Source organism: Aedes aegypti, chromosome 2, assembly GCF_002204515.2.
Source record: "Aedes aegypti strain LVP_AGWG chromosome 2, AaegL5.0 Primary Assembly, whole genome shotgun sequence".
Taxonomy (NCBI): Eukaryota; Metazoa; Arthropoda; class Insecta; order Diptera; family Culicidae; genus Aedes; species Aedes aegypti.
The window spans coordinates 222,420,789-222,433,753 of NC_035108.1; positions in this window are offsets into that span (position 1 = coordinate 222,420,789).

Genomic DNA, 12,965 nt, shown 5'->3' on the forward strand with positions numbered 1-12,965 from the left:
GATCCATTAGAAAAACGTAATCCAATAACAATTTGATTTGTAAATTTTACACCTACTTGGACTGCTTCAGTCATAGTGGTGGCTTTGAACATTGCATCAATCATTAGATTCAATTGTTCAGTTAGAAAATTAAAATCAGAGGCAGACATGTCATGTGATTTCCCATTAGAATTTCCGGTAGACGAAGAAGCGGAATTACCTGTGGCGGTAGGGTTTTTTCCATTTGATTTGAAACAAGTAGAATGGGTACCCATGGATCGAACAGGGGAGGAGTTCGTATTTCCTGCTACGATATCGGCAAAGGATTTACCGTGGGTAGATACATTCGAAATTGAAAGATTCGAACGACTACCCGACGGATTGAAATTTGTTTGTGAATGAGCATGATTATGATCTTCCTGGTGGGTATGATTCATGATCAAGCGATCGTTAACTGAAAAATGAGCATTGTTCGATACTCTACCATGGAACTTCCGGAAACGACCGTTATCGTAACGGATATCATCTTTTATCAGCCTGGCACGAGCCTCAATGACCCTTTTGCGTGAAGGACAATTCCAAAAATTGGACTTATGGTTAGCCCCGCAATTACAGCATATGAATTTGGTGGTATCTTCCTTCACTGGACAGACGTCCTTGGCGTGAGAAGAACCTCCGCAAATCATGCATTTAGCATCCATGCGACAATTTTTTGTACCATGACCCCACTTTTGGCACCGACGGCACTGAGTGGGGTTCTGGTAATTTCCTCCAGGTTTCTGGAAATGTTCCCATGTCACACGGACATCGAACATAAGTTTTGCTTTTTCTAAAGCTTTAATATTATTTAGTTCTTTTTTGTTAAAGTGAACTAAATAATATTCTTGAGAAAGCCCTTTCCGAACAATGCCAGATTGGGTTCTCTTTTTCATAATGATTACTTGGACTGGGGAAAATCAAAGTAAATCATTTATTCCATTTTTGATCTCTTCAGGTGACTTATAGTCACTTGAGAGACCTTTCAAGACAACTTTGAACAAACGTTCAGTTTTGTCGTCATAAGTAAAAAATTTGTGCTTCTTCTCTTCAAGATGTCTGAGAAGAAGTTCACGATCTTTAAGAGTTTCCGGCAAAACGCGACAGTCTCCTTTCTTTGCGATTTGGAAGGAAACCTTGATTCCCCTAATGGAGTTCAAGATCTCCTGCCTAAATCCCCCAAATTCGGAACAACTGACCACGATAGGCGGCACTCTTTGCTTCCTCACTTGAATCAAAGAGCCTGGGCTAGAGGCTGCTTCGATTTGGTGTTCGGAAAATTTGTCTAGAGCATCGAACTGATTGCTCATTTCGATACAATTATTCATTTCACCCTTGGAAGAAACTTCGCATTCCGGGGAAGCGTCCTTTCTTCCATTCTTGCCACGTGTAGTGACAGTTTTAAAACCCACTTTTTTGGAAGGAAGTAGTGAATTCAGAGATTCACCCTTCCTTTTGTTAGTTGTTGATACCATGTTTAGTTAATAAACGAAAGAAGACGTGACCTTCGAGAGGTTTTTTCCCAAGACGGTGTCCAAGAAGGATTACCACCGCTAGCTTTCGCCAACGGGTCCAACGAAAAATCGAAGGCACGGGTCCAAACAAGGATCGTAAAGGGATCAATAGTAGAAAAAATAGTACTGAAAAGTACTGTTTTAGTAGCACTGAAAAGTACCGTTTTTAATTTTAGCACTGAAAAGTACTGTTTATGTAGCACTGAAAAGTACTGATTTATTGCTTTAGGTAGTTTTTAAGAAAACTTCCAAGAGCAGAGAGAATTCGTGTACGCACAGCACGAAGGTACGATGCGCACTCAGGTCGACGTTATGATAAAATCATTTTCAAGATGATGCGACATTCATCTAGAACAGGTGGCCTCAAAATAGCTACCATTAATGCTATTTTGCTTTATTCGTGTGACATAATTATACACTTCATAGCCTCTTTCAGAGTGGTCCAACTAGTCACGTTCTAATCTACAAGAGGTTTTGGGGGATGCGATGAAGGCAACAGTGCCTTGACCATGGTTTTATGAGCGTATATTTATAGCATCCTGGAAGTAATTCGTAAAACTAAAATTGTTACTTGGGCTGTCTCCCCTCTAATAATGCTACGTCATTTTTTAAAGGTCCGTTAGAGAATTTTTGACTTTTCAAAAGTCTCTCTAGGTATCTTATTTCAGAGAATTACTGATGGAATTGTTGAAAGTTTTAGAATTTATAACTTCTATTAAAATTCCTTCTGAACATATAATAAAATAATAATACCTAAATGTATTATTTTTACCAGATGGTCGAAATTGATTCCACTATAATATTACACCAGAATATTATCGAAAAACGTTTACATATAATAACAAAATTCACTTGAATTAAATATTTAACATATTTCGTATTAACAAATTTCGCTATGAACATCTTAATAAATTGAACTTGGTATTCCAGCATAAATTCCTCATTTCCAATAATCTTTTTCTAAATATTATTTCAAAGAGCTCTTATTGTTTTCTCCATTCTTAAAATGGAAATATTTAAATAAATGTGCTTCTATTGAAGGTTACTCGAGAAATTTGGACATTTTTTGTTACTCCTCCACGGCGCTTCATTTACCGTTATTATCAAACAAAAATAGCCATCTAAACTTTAAACGCCAGATCATTAAAAAAGTAAATCGGCTCCGTTATCTACATAGAGCTTGAGACTGTATTAAAACAGTTGATTATGTTAATTCTTCATAATATTAAATGATTGTATGTATTTGGCAACATTCTAAACCATCTTCCGGTATTGAAACAATTCGTTAATGTGTTATTGAAACAATGTTGGCTAAGCAGTTTTTAGAGAACTAAACCGCAAGTTTTTTATTTCTCCCGACGTTTCGGTCCGTTTGGAACCTTTTTCAAGAGTTAAATAACTACGGTTTTCTAGTTAAGAAGGCTTTGCTAAAGTCTAAAATGTCAAGTGGAATCATCGGTGCGTACGAGGTCCAAGTAAATCACTGGGTTCCAAGCGTCTATCCCTCGGTATTAAACTAAGGATAAGGACCCGTACATGAATACAACAAGGAAAAGTAATGGCGGAAGATCCAAACATAGGACACCGCATTCCAGACCGCTCGCTAGGTAGGAGATTTTTTGTATCACGACTTTCATAACCGGTTGGACTCAATCAATATCGATAATTTCGCATGACATTTTAGAGGTTAGCAAATCCATCTTGACTAGAAAACCTTAGTGATCGAACCCTTGAAAAATGTTGCAAACAGACCGAAACGTCGGGAAAAATTAAAAAAAAAAACTATCGTTTTTAATTCCTTAACAACTGCTTAGGCAACACTGTTTCTATAACATAACCTCAGTCGAAGGTTAATAATAATAATCGCAAGAGTTAATATGTTGAAAATCAACGATTTTGATAGTTACGCCTTCGACTAACGATTTTTTAACAGATGGTGTAGATATAAAATATGTATATAAACCATCTGGAGTTTAAAGTTCTGATGTTTTTTTTTTATAATAATGATGAATGAAGCACCATGCCCTCATAAACAATGGACTATTGAGTTTAATTATAGTTGTTGTTGAGTTTTGAGTTTTTATTTAGGTAAAACACGAGTGTTGTGCTTTCCTCAAGTGGTAAATATGGTTTTCGTTTTCATCCTCTACTGGCAAGTTTGGTTTTCTGTTGTACTTAACTTTGAAAAAAAACTGTCTGTTCCATACCCAGCATGTACTGGTTACGCAGTAGATTTTCGATTGAATCACGCTATTTTGTTTGACGTGATATAATAGAAAAATTATTTCATTCCCATATTTAGGGTGACGCTCATATTGTGGACCGTGTGAGGAAGTGATTTAAGGCACAGTTGATGATTTTTGCACAGTTGATCAAGCTAAAGAAAATACCAAAATGTAGAGAAAAACTTCAATTGTTAGAAAAAATGCTAACACGCCATGTATAGTCCAAAATTCGTCGAAAAGAAATAGTGATGAAGCACTGTTTTTGTTATTTTGGACATCCCAAAAACATGTTGGACCCTCAAAGTACATATTTTGGACCTCCGTTATTGACATTTGATTGGAGACAAAGCTTAAAATACTGTTTGTTTAAGATGAAACAGTTGGGGGGGTCTGTAGCTTTGAGGTTACGCTTTCGCTTCATAAGTGGAAGGTCATGGGTTCGATTCCCAGCCCCTCCACAAAAAACCCGTCCAGCCACCAGAAGACACCGCACGGAGGAGCGTGCTTTGGGGAGCACATCCATCCTCCGTCAGTATCAGATGGTGACTGAGACAAACTGACCCTCTAAGCAGGCAGCTAGACTCACTAACAGCAGAGCTCTCTCCTACCTGCTCGGTGTGAGAGTAAAAAAGTAGGAGAGAGTGAAAGTAGATGTAAATATAGATAAGTTGAAAATAGATCTGTATCGGTAAAGAAGCTACAGATCAACTGATTCCGGCACAATAGTGGCCACGAGCACAAAGTGCCTTTAAAAAAAAAAAGAAAAAAAAGGTGAAACAGTTTGGAATCAACTTCTAAGATTGCTCTAAAGCTTCAAAGACACAAATCTCGCGAAGAAAGCATCTAACGACAGCGCACTTTTTATTTTGGCTTTGTGCACTAGCAAAAAGCTTAAAATAAGAAAATCAGAAACGTTTGCCAACTTTTTCTCCAGTTTTGTGCCTTTGAAAACGTGTGTAGGGGGAGAAGTCAGCCATTGTGCCAGCCATCTTTGGATTCCGAGATGTTTCACCTTAATATGCTTGCGCAAAGTCGAATCAATCGAATGATAATGAAAAATTATAGGCGTTTTTCACCCAAAAATTTGGACAAAAAATTGTTTATTGTTAATTATATTTCAATTCTTTGCTAGTATCATTCCAAACATTACATTCATTCTTAGAGCAAGGTGTTCTGTCTTAGAAAACACTATCATTCTAATTTGATAACACTAAATTAAGCTTTTATCAACTTTTCGTTAACAACATATTACATTTCATTTGCTGTAGCAGTTCAGATTTTTTTACAGGTAAGTAGATGTCACCTGTTTATAGGAGAAAAAAAAACGCTTTCAATTTACTTAACCTACATTTATAACGCATTAATCATGGCAATAGAACATTGCAACGATTTTTGTCGATTTTTTTAATAATTTAATTCCACTTGGTTGGTTTGGCCGAACGCCATTTGGCCGAAAAAGTCATTAGTCTGAATGCCATTTGGCCGAATGCCGTTTGGCCGAAATTGAAAACCAGAAAGTATAAAACAGCTAACATGCGTTTGTCATTTCCAAACTGAATTTCAAAGAACTTGTTCATCTAATTCTGAAAGAAGGATAAATCTCATTGATATGCAAACAATTAGCGTTTAAGCGTTAGTTTACGAAGCAGTCAGTGTTGAAAGAAGAACATCCTACATGTAAGCAATCATTCACTTCTCTGCTAGCGATTAATTATATTATTTCATTGCATTTTATGGAGGTCAATATTGTCTACACTGAAAAACTTGAATTTTAGCCAATCATAAGAAAATTTGGTTTGAGGTGAAAAATGGCAAGAAAAATTATTGTGTATACATTTGGCTTGCAACCGGTTGAGGTGGAAGCTTAGACTGCACTCTTTTATGTGCTACCAAAAGGTTTTGCATATATTTGCGGATGGCCGAGATACATCGATTCAAGCACATGCGATTTAGTTGATCTCTTTATTCTAGGGAGTCGATGCCGGTTATGGACCCTTTGCGTATTATAGACCCCCTACATAAAAACATAAAATTAACACTCAAATCAACCTTATTCCTATGAAAATACACCGGGAGAACTTCGCTTGCATTGTAAGTCAGCAGTTTCAGGCAAAATATTTGGTTTGAAACGCATAAATACAGATATTGGAACAGTTTTGTTAATAAAACCACACAAGAGGGTCCATAATACGCATTTCCAGGTAGGTCCATAATAGGCACGTCGGCAGCGAGCCGGATTACATGGGAATCAAATGGAGGGTCCATAATAGGAAACGACAAATTTGTAAACATTCCTATTATGGACCCCGGGAGGGTCCATAATAGGCATTCGGACAACAGTTTTCCAAATGCATATTTCGCTGGAAAAAGTGAATGATTTTGTATGTTTCATAGGCGTATTATGAAGTAAAAACATTGAACTTGCTGTTAGACTCCACACAACGTATATCCGTCTGAAATATCATTGCGGAAAAACGTCGAGAATGAATTTCAGCTACTAAGGGGTCCATTACTAGCATTGAAACCCTATATGTGATACTTTGCTGCTGTTCAAACAATCAACACATTAAATCAGTTTGATTGGTATAAACACAGCTGAAGCAGTCATAATTCACTTATTTTGAGCAAGTTCCCGTTCATGGACTAGGTGACATTCAGAAATCTAGGTTGAGCCGGTTGAAAAATTGTAGCTATAATTCATATGGTATGATAAGACCATAGCAAAGGAATCTGTTTGAGGTTCTCAATATAGGGACTTATGCGTGGTTTCTGGACAACATTTAGGTAAATATTACAGACTTTTGAAAAAATATGAAATGGATGAAATTGATATGCTTTTGTACAAATCGCAATGGCTTCAATTTAATATAGACATTCAGTAGAAATTTTCTAAAAAGAATCATACAAACTCTGCTTATTATTTTTCAACCTGGATTGAATCATTGGTATAGCATTTTCAAAATTTATAAAAGTCATGTAGAAACATCGAAAATCTGTCCGTTTTTAATTTTAATGATTTATAAAGAGTGCATTGATATTTCCTAATAGAATAGAAGGAATAAAAATATAATAAAATATATAAAGGTTGCTTACAGGATTCACCTTGGTAAAAGATGCGATTCATGCAAGCTTAGTTAAAAAAAATCACCTATCAATACTGCAAAGACAACGTGAACATACGGTAAGTCGACACTTTTAGTGTCAAACCATCCAAATTTTTTTTATAATGATAAAAATCAGGTAAATCTAAAGGTATGGGGTTACTCCTGTAATGGAAAACATGTACAAGAGTTTATGTCGATACTGTGCTACAGTGACGAACTGTTCTTATTGTGTCAAATAAATTCATATAAGTTAAGTAACATGCCTACAGTTTTGATGCATGAAACGAGCTCACCAAATCGATCGTCCATTCTTGACTAAGTAACCGTAGTCTACTATAATGCACAAAAAAAAATCACTCCGGCGATGCGAAAACCCGAACTCGATTGCTTGGACCATCGAGGAGCACTCAGAATGCGTGCAATACAAAACGAAAAAAAAAAACTTTGGCGACGACGACAAATAGGGCAAGTGTACCATTAGTGGTGCACCTAAGGGAAAACTGCTAAAACATGGTGTTAAAATCATAAAATATATGATTTTAACGTATCATTCGATAGATCTTAAATCCTTCTATCATTCAAATGTATAAACATCACAATTTATTTTAAATTTCCCTGCAAAAAGCCTTGCACCAATAATAGGAACACTGTTCCTTTAGTGGAGGTATGTTTTAAGAATGGTTCCTTTAGTGGCGCAATCCATTGATTTCTTATGGGACCCTCCACTATAGGTACTGATGCACCACTATAGGTGCAAAGGAGCAAAAAAATTAAGCAAAATAATTAATTTAAATAGTTAACGATTAAATTTCATGAATATTATTCGATTACTTGTATCATTTTCGCATCAGACACAATAGAAAAATATCACATAATCATTTATTAGCGCGAAACATGCCAAAACACACTACCTTCACTATTGGAGCTACCTCCACTAAGGGAGCGTTAGCCTATGTAGATTAAACCGAAAAAAAATTCGAGATTTAAAAAGCTTTCTGCTTGGGCTTCAACGAGGCACCCAGTCGTCTCACGATTTCATAGTAATAAAAGTCATATGGTTTTACACTGACATAACTGAAAAAGTATCATCATTCAGCACAGTGATACTTTTCTGATTCCATATTTAGCACGAGTACTGAGTTTTATTACTTTGAAATTGTGAGCAGCATAAAGTGTGCTCCATTTGGAATTCGAACAAACACAAATTGGAATAATTTGGATATAATTCAACAAAAAATAAATTTATTTTAACTCAAATAATGCACCATTGCACTATGGTCCAGAAAGCAGTTTTACTCGGAAAGATGCATTTTGAGCTTTAGAATGAAAGATTAGACGAAAACGGTCTTCTACAAAGTTGTTTGTATTAGTAAGGCCCTTTGTTTGGTGTTATTGAAAATTAGGGTGGTCCACGTTTTCATATCTTCTTCCGTTTGGGAGTTATTGTTGTTTTTCTCTCAAAAACATGCCTACTTTGGTTGTGAATATCTCTGATTGGGGCAAACATAAAAAATATCTTTTGACGGCATTCAAAAGACAAAACAAAATTGTATATTATATCAAAAAATTACGGATGTGTTATTTTTGTGACTCCAATAAGAAACCAATATTTTTTATCACAAAAACTTTAATAGCTTTTGAACTAAAATAGATATCAACAATCTTTTCAGAAGAAAATTTGCGTTTTATTAAGTTCTAAAAGTCGTTCATAGTCGACTTTGACGAGAAATTTATGTTAAAAAAACTAGAGTTGAAAAACTTACTTTTGTTGGACCACCCTGCGATGATTAGCAAAAAATTCTCTAGATTGGTCAAATTTTGAGCTACAGAAAAACTTTTTTTGGCAAAGTTGATCAAAATTACAAGTTCTCCTACTTTTTCTAAGAGTATATACCAGAATTTTTGCAAATAAAAAAGTTGATTATATATTTTATGCGATATTGTGGACCACCCTAGTTAAATGACATAGTATGAAAGCTTACATTTTAAGAAACAATTTTGTAAAAGATCCTTTTTGTCTAAAATTTAATTTTCATGCTCTAAATGCAAAATAATAAAGAAATACATACTATAAAAATCTTCAAAATAGTTTTAGTGCCCTTTCTTTCTTATTTCATATTTTTCGTCAAAGTAGTCTATGAACTACTTCTAGAACTTAACAAAACGCAAATTTTCATGCAAAAAGATTGTTGATATCTATTTTAGAACTACAAATGAACTTTAACACTTCACTTTTTGCAAAAAATAACATCTATTTTAGTTCAAAAGGTGTTAAGGTTTTTGTGATAAAAAGTATTTGTTTTTCAAAGCATTTTATCAGAGTTATAAAACAGCCATTCCATGAAAAACCGATCTAGTGGGTCACCAAATTCCGCTATTTTGTTCCTTATCCGAAATAAGGATACACGTATTTTTGGATTTTTTGATTATGGTGACCATTTCCAAAATAGAGTGACCAAAAAAATCGCGATTTTGCAAAATTTTTAATTTAAAAAAAATTATAACTTTTGAACCGTTCGACCGATTTTCAATCTTTTTGGACGAAATGAAGGCTAAAGATTTTGACTTCTCAATAAAAATATAAAACTTCACAAAAATTGTGTTTTTTACATGAAAAAACTCAATAGTTTCCGTTTTTTCGTGTTTTGAAGGCCTCGGGACGAAAGGGGCTATTGCTGTTCTCATTTTTCTTGAAAGTTCAGAAAATTTTACGTTTGCTGTCACATTTTCAGCGATGTATGTTTTTTAGTTTTTGAGATATATTTGTTTGAAAATAAAAAATCAGTAATTTTTCATCGGCACACACTGTAGATCTCAGCGCATTAGATTTTTAATGTTTAAAAAAATCATAACTTTTGAACAGCTCAACCGTTTTCCAATCTTTTTTTATGGAATGAAAGCTTAAGATTTTAACTATTCAGAACAAAATAAAAAACAATAGAAAACATTTTGAAAAAATATTTTTTTTACATTAAAATACATATACGAAAATTTCTAAAAATATAAGAAATTTTTATATTTTTTCACGTTTAAACATATTTTTATCAGATTTTTCAATTTTGTCTGCAAAGTTGAAATTTTAAGCTTTCATTCCAACATAAAAACAGATTGGAAATCGGTTGAGCTGTTCAAAAGTTATGATTTTTTTTTAAACATTAAAAATCTAATGCGCTGAGACCTACAGTGTGTGCCGTTGAAGAATGACTGATTTTTTATTTTCAAAAAAATATATCTTTTCTGGTCACCCTATTTCGGAAATGGTCACCCTAATCAAAAAATCCAAAAATACGTGTATCCTTATTTCGGATAAGGAACAAAATAGCAAATTTTAACGGAATTCGGTGACCCACTAGATCGGTTTTTCATGGAATGGCTGAAAATAACACATCATTAATTTTTTTTATATAATATACAATTTTGTTTTGTCTTTTGAATGCCTTCAAAAGATATTTTTTTATGTTTGCCGCAATCAGAGATATTCACAATCAAAGTAGGCATGTTTTTGAGAGAAAAACAACAATAACTCCCAAACGAAAGAGGATAGCGAATTTCTTCACTCACCCAATAACGCATTTTTCAAAGCTCTAAAAGTGTTTCATAGACTACTTTGATGAGAAATTTGAATTGAAAACTCTAGAGCCAGAAAACCAGTTTTGTTCGGACCACCCTATGTCACCGTAGGAAAAAAGCTCTAAATCGGTCAATTTAAGAGATACAAAAAAACTTTTTTTAAGCAAAGTTGCTTGAAATTGAATGGTCTACAACTTTGCGGAAGCATGTATAATATAATTTCTACAAATAAGAAAGTTAGTTACACCATTTCTATGAAAACGTGGACCACCCTAATTTTCAATAACACCAAACAAAGGGCCTTGCTAATACAAACAACTTTGTAGAAGACCGTTTTCGTCTAATCTTTCATTCTAAAGCGCAAAATGCATCTTTCCGAGTAAAACTGATTCCTGGACCACTGTGCATTGATGTATTAAGTTTTGAAAGAAAAAATAAAAAGACACCACTAAACAGGTCAACAACCATCAATTAGGACTTTATTTTTCTCGTTTCAAAAGTTCAAAATCGTTTGAATCCTTTTAAATTGCTGTAAAAAATGTAGTCGGAAGAATGTTGGTAGTTTAATCATAGAAACTATTTAATTGTGCATAAACTAATCATGTAATTTCGTTAAAATGAAATGGAGATAAGGAATTCTATTTCACATATTTCAATTTAAAATCTATCAAATACGAAATTGGGGCCCAGGTAGCCGTAGCGGTAAACGCGCAGCTATTCAGCAAGACCAAGCTGAAGGTCGTGGGTTCGAATCCCACCGGTCGAGGATCTTTTCGGGTTGGAAATTTTCTCGACTTCCCAGGGCATAAAGTATCTTCGTACCTGCCACACGATATACACATGCAAAAATGGTCATTGGCATAGTAAGCTCTCAGTTAATAACTGTGGAAGTGCTCATGAGAACACTAAGCTGAGAAGCAGGCTCTGTCCCAGTGAGGACGTAACGCCAGAAAGAAGAAGAAGAAATACGAAATTCATGCTTCTCATATAATAATTTACATCACGTAATCATATGATGGATCCCATAAGCTGGTGTAAAACAGATGCTCTGATGTTTTAACACATCAAGTAGAGCCTCAATTATAGCTTAAATCGCAAATCCATTTCGAAAGTGATTTTGTTTAAAACGCTTCAAACAATGTGAATTATCACCTTTAAAAACAGCATAGCATCTACAAAAATAAATCATACTACCATGTTCCATTTCGGACCATGCCTATATGACTCTCTGATTTTATGGCTTTGTCATAGGTTATGTACAGTGGAAACAATGCGTTTCAAAATTTTAATAGTGCAAATGTCGAATTAAATGCAAATGTACTGTAAAGAACCAATAAGTATATTAAATAAACAGTTGTAAATGCATTCCAAACAATTAAGACAACAATGAACACATTTTTTCATGTATTTGCCAATTATTCTGAGAAACTTTATAGTGTATTTTCAAAAAACTTTGGAAAGTATGAATCATATGTTCGAAAATGTATTATGTATTTTCTAATATGAAATATTAGCGAATTTCAATGAATAATGCTTTAATTAACATATTTTTCCAAACTTTCATAATCCTTACAAATATTCTCAATTCAATTCATAAAGTTTTTATTATTTTTAGGTTGATTTTTGTTCATTTTGGAGGTGTTTGTAATTCCGTAGCGAAATTTTGATTTCTGGCCCATAGTGTATTGTTTATGAAAAAAAAAAACTAAACGTCGAATGGACAAATGGTACAAAATACATTCTTACTTTCAAATGATAGTGTTCCAATATGCTTGCGAGATTCAATTTATATTTCCATACTCGAAATCATTTTTGATTAAGTTCAAATAATACGTCAACTTTTTATCGGTTCCTTTTTTTTCAGCTCTCTATAATAGCTCTGATTTAAAAAAAAAAAAAAAAAAAGTGTGCATATTTCAAGGATGTGTTATTCTACGCAAACATTACTCTCTATAATAGCTTCTTTTTCTTCTAATACACCGTCTTGATTGGACCATGATATCTCAATTTGCCGACGCTGTACGGTATTGGGTGCTGTCCGGTACTGTGGGATCTCCCCCTATAATATACAGTAAAATCAGCTGCGTTTCAAAACCAATGTCAATAAAATGTATGTGTTCAAAACTTTTAACACCTCTATTCCAAAGCGAGCTTTTGTCTTTCTTTTCAGATCCAAACAATAATAGAACAACCTGTCTGTTACAATAATTCCGTGAATGGGACTCGTTGGGCGTTCGATTTAGTGCGCTCTGCACTAGTAGAGAAAGTTCAACTCCAAACCCTCACCCTTGTGCTTGGGCTCGATTGAACATTATCCATTACATATCACAACAGAAGATATCGCAACTGTATCCATTCTCCATGTATTTATCTCTTCACTTATGAAACCCAATAATTCCCTAACAAACATTTCACCATATTACATCAATAATGTAGATTGTAGAGAGTAACTTTTGAATTGCCACTATCATATCTGAAACCATTCTATGAATGAATTGCAATTATAAAGAAACCAAACATTGCGGAAACCTTTTTTC